Source organism: Electrophorus electricus, chromosome 12 (assembly GCF_013358815.1).
Source record: "Electrophorus electricus isolate fEleEle1 chromosome 12, fEleEle1.pri, whole genome shotgun sequence".
Taxonomy (NCBI): Eukaryota; Metazoa; Chordata; class Actinopteri; order Gymnotiformes; family Gymnotidae; genus Electrophorus; species Electrophorus electricus.
The window spans coordinates 1864713-1869712 of NC_049546.1; the positions used below are offsets into that span (position 1 = coordinate 1864713).

Genomic DNA, 5000 nt, shown 5'->3' on the forward strand with positions numbered 1-5000 from the left:
GTTTGTGTTTGAGAGAGAGTGAGTGCATGTGCATGCTCGGTGTCATGGTGTGATGCACTGTCTATATATCTGGTGACCATGGTGACTGATGGAGTCTGGCCTGTGCAGGAGTTGTGCGCTTGATTATTAATAGAGTACAATGTGTGTGTGTGTGTGTGTGTGTGTGTGTGTGTGTGTGTGTGTGTGTGTGTGTGTGTGTGTGTGTGTGTGAGAGAGAGAGAGAGAGAGAGGGGGGGGGGGGGGGAGAGAGAAATATTTAACTTTAGAGGCCCTCTTTTCAATATGCAGTGCACAGGCAAGACAGGGTACAGTCATGGGAGGTCCATGCCAACAAGGTGGACATGTTTGACTGTAACCCTTGGTGTTACCGTGACCCGGCGTTACCGTAACCCTTGGTGTTACCGTGACCCAGCATTACCGTAACCCTTAGTGTTACCGTGACCCGGCGTTACCGTAACTCTTGGTGTTACCGTGACCCGGCGTTACCGTAACCCTTAGTGTTACCGTGACCCTCCTCCACTCTCTCGCTCTGTCTCGCTCTCTCTCTCGCTCTGTCTCTCGCTCTGTCTCTCGCTCTCTCTCGCTCTGTCTCTCTATCGCTTTAATTTCCTGTGAAAGCTTACTGTGCTGGTATGCTATAAACTCGCGCACGTGTGTGTGTGTGTGTGTGTGTGTGTGTGTGTGTGTGTGTATGTGTGTGTGTGTGATAGAGTATATGTGTGATTCTGCCCTGAGTACACTCAAGAGAATTCATTGCTATGGTGACTTTGTTGCATTCTTTTATAAACTGTAATTTTGTTACCATGAACTGGTTATGGTCCCAAGAAATGGTCCCATTTGAAAACACACACACACCCTGCAAATCCATCCTTCTTAGTAAATGTTTCGACACTATGCCTGTGCAAATTTGCTCTCATAATAAAATGTGTAATTTAATTTAATCCAGGTTCAACTGGCATAAAACCACAGATTCATGTCAAACATTTCACTGATATCAATCTGGCTGAGAGTTCACTCCTCCCTCTCTCTCCCTCTCTCTCTCCATCTTTCTCACACACTCTCATTTTGTTTTTCTTTTTCTTTGTGTCTGTGCTTCTCTCTCTCTCTTTTGATCTTTTTGGAATAAGTTCACTATTTATTCATCTAAACCTTGCCTATGAACATTTCTGCCAATTCTTTCCTTTATGATATCGTAGTCAGTTTTGATTTGCACCACTCCTAGGCAGATTTCAGAGAATGTCCTCTGAAAATACGCTAACATTACATTTCTTTGATAAACATATTATGACACTCTGTGGCTTAAAAAGGATGTACTGGTACTTACGGTTTGTGAGTATTAACAGGAAAATATGAGATATAATAGAAAATATATTTTTAAAATGATTAGTTTTAGATATTATGAGACTATAAGTCTTTTGAAAGATCAAAAAGATCAAAACTTTATACTTGTTAATTATAATTACACCCCAGGCTTGTATAAAAATGATGGCAAACGCCTCACAACAAAATACTACTAAAATTATCATTTGATTTCTGCCTGAATTCAAATCAGTTTACATTTACCATATCTTGGTTTGCCATGCAGAAAAAATCCATGCAGAAACTGATCAGTACTGACAGTTCCAGCACTACCTCACTGCAAGGTGCTACAGAACCTGGAATGGTGGTAGCATGGTGAACAGAGCATCTGGCTCTGGTGCACAGGCTCGGACATGTGGTCTACGATGACGAGTATGTCTGAGAACATGGGTGAACCTCGAGTGGTCTGATGCCAACCGATGCCCACTTCCTAAAGGGCATTATGCCATTGGCAGCATTTGTAGTCAATGTGCCCATGACAGATGGCCAGTGCCTGCGAGGGCACAACCAAGCAGTGGTGGGAGGGTTTGATGCCAGCTGATGGCCATGTGGTGAGGGTTCCAGGCACTAACCCCTGCCCCTGTACCTGCACATGGAACAAAGCACCCTCAATCTGGCAACCATGATCCAGCCGCTCCTTTAACATGCCCCTACTCAGGCTGCCTGTTTGTTGATAGTAAATTGCAGGGTCACTGGGTCAGATTCAGGTGTGCCAGTGGTCGCGGTCGAGTGGGGTCTGTGGTACTGCACGCCATCTGTCCGGAACCTGTCTGGGGCCTGTTCGGAGCACCCCCGGGTCCCAGCCCAGTCACTGATGTCTTGTGTGGTGTTCTGTATTGAAGGTTTCTCCAGAAAGATCTGGCTTTGAAAAATGTTCTTTGGAAGTGTGCAGTTTTACTGTTCAATAATAAAGAGTTATGTCTCCCTCTACCACTCTTACAAGAAAACATCAGAAGAGGAGAGGACATTATTAACCTGGGCATTATTAACCAGGGCATTATTAACCAGGACATTATTAACCAGGACATTATTAATCAGGGCATTATTAACTGATTACAAATATGGATGCATTTTAAAATATATGGTGTGTTGTGATTGTATTAATTCTGCTTTGTTTTGCAGCACGGACTGTGCTGAGTGATGATGAGGCACCAATTATCAATCATGTCCTGTATATGATGCTCTGTCACTCAGCCTGGACCATGTGCTGGTAAAGGGCCATTCAGGGTGAATTGTGGGTAAGGTAGATTCTAAAGGTCAAATCAAATGTTAATCAGTCTCTCTCTCTCTCTCTCTCTCTCCTTTCCCTCGCTCTCTCTCTGCTCGCTGTCCTCCTCTCTCTCTCTGGTCTAGATATGAATAACCACGTGCCCATTATCCCAGTGATCACAGTAACCCAGTCAAAGGCTGTGGCCACCTGCCTTCTGAGCAGAAGAAAAGGCTGACCAGTGTAACCACCCACGGACTAAAGCGTGTCCACGTGTGCCTGTGCGTGCGTGCGCACGTGTGACAGCACAGACGAGAGGCAGGACGGAGAGAACATTGCTGTACTTTTTTCTGGCTGAATCAGAGAGAAGTGAGAGGTGGAGAAAAAGGTATGCATATGTACATTCAAAACAACACTGTGTGTGTGTGTGTGTGTGTGTGTGTGTGTGTGTGTGTGTGTGTGTGTGTGTGTGTGTAAGAGAAAGAGAGAGAGAGTGTGTGTGTGAGTGTGAGTGTGTGTGTGTGTGTGTGTCGAACCTTGTATGGCTGAGACTCCTGTTGCATAAGAATTAGCAGAAATGAGTTTATAGATTTATAGATTATAACAATTTAGAATTACCCAGAATTCTCTTGGGTAGTGCCCCAAATGGGTGTCCCTCATGACTATGACGAGAGTGTTCTAAATATATTTAGATCGTACTGGATCAATGCACACGCACACACACACACACACACACACACACACACACACACACACACACACACATACACACACACACACACATATATACATACATACATACATACATCCCAGTTTGAGCACTTGATCCATTTCCCAAACTTTGCCTCACTCAAAATGAAGTGAAACTCTCTCATGCATTCAGAAACGTCAGCATTCAGAGACGTCAGCATTCAGAAACGTCAGCATTCAGAGACTTCAGCATATAGAGACATCAACATTCAGAAACGTCAGCATTCAGAGACTAAGCTCCTCTAAAATTCCAGGCAAGCAGCCTGATTTTGGTTGTAGTAACTGATGGGCCTACATCTGATCATTCATCTCCTATATAAGACTGTATGTCTTACACACTGCATGAACACTTTGTGAACACTGCCTGAACACTGCCTGAACACTGCATGAACACTGCCTGGACACCGCGTGCCCTGTGGTCACTGTTACGACAACATTACCTTCGTGCACCTGTGACATTTTCATGTGCTTTAATAGGGAGCAGAGAGTCTGTCCTAATCCAGTGTCTGCAGTCACAGCCTTTACACCACACTCTCTGCACCAAAAACCTGCTTTATTAGTGTATTCATGTGATGCTTAAACCCAGAGCCAAGCGTCAAAAAGGCACCTTAAAACTCACAGGACAGTTTTTGGGAACAGTCACTCCTACAGTGCAGAGCACCTCCACAGTGTACTGCAGGTGTCTAAATGCCTAGAGACATTTCAGTGTATTAGATTCACTCAGATCATTAAAATAAATCATTACGTTAATTTAATTAATACACACACCCAACACACTAATTTTTTCTACTGGTTCAACTTTAAAGCTTGTCCCACTTTTATCTCCATGCAAATATAGGTCTGCTTTTAACATCTGCTCTACATTTCTGCAGCCCACAACTTCGCATGTGTTTATATTTGGAAGCGCCAGCTTTAGATACGCACAAAATCATTCAAACTGGAGCAAAGGAAACGTCGTCTGTCAATAGCGGATCAGCGCACAGAGTCTGCGACAGAAGGCCCCAACTCGCTTCTCGTGTCTGTAACACAGGGAAGGTGTGCTGCTACACCTCACATACCAGTCCTGAATCCATCAGCCAGGGCATGCATGCATGCATGCATGCACACACGCACACATACACACACACACACACACCCACGCACAATCTCTGCACACTGCACACTAGTGAGAAGGTACTCTGATCTGTCACACAGGGAAGGTGTGCTGCTACGCCACACATACCAGTCCTGAATCCTTCTGCTGTTGATGCGTCTAATTTAGGTCTCCTCTTTGTTGTAGCGACGCCAAGAGATCAGGTTAAATGGCAACCCTGCCAACACTAGGTCCACGTCTTAGTTCTTCTGTTTCCAACCATGTTTATTTTTCTGTGGGAGAAGCATGCGCTGTCACCAGTGGGCGGGGCATGGGTTGGGTGTGCTCTGCCTTCACTGGGTAGGGCATGCGCAGTCATAAGTGGGTGTGGTCTGCCATCAATGGGCAGAGCCTGCTTTGCCAATCAGTGTCTGATCAGTCCCACTGATTTATGTTACAATGAACAGTGTGAATATTATAAGGCAACACAACACTGCAATGTCCAGGCAATCCCCTGGTCCACCTATAGGGGTCACTAGCTAACTGGTTTCCCTTTTTTTCAATTTCCTGATAGTGGGTACAAACAGAGATCTGATTGGAGTGTTTGGGGAG

The 5000-nt window shown here is 44.8% G+C and overlaps 1 protein-coding gene across 3 annotated transcripts in view; it reads right to left on the reverse strand.

Annotated features, from left to right (window-relative positions):
• smpd3 (sphingomyelin phosphodiesterase 3) overlaps positions 1-5000 on the reverse strand; it is a 39649-nt gene that overhangs the window by 28784 nt on the left and 5865 nt on the right. The window contains exon 1 of one of the 3 annotated variants that reach the window (XM_035532325.1): positions 4539-4623. The exons of the other annotated variants lie outside the window; for them this stretch is intronic. The gene's annotated coding sequence lies outside the window, so the exon portion shown is untranslated. Of the gene's footprint in view, positions 1-4538; positions 4624-5000 lie in introns of those variants that run through there. 3 annotated transcript variants of the gene reach the window in all.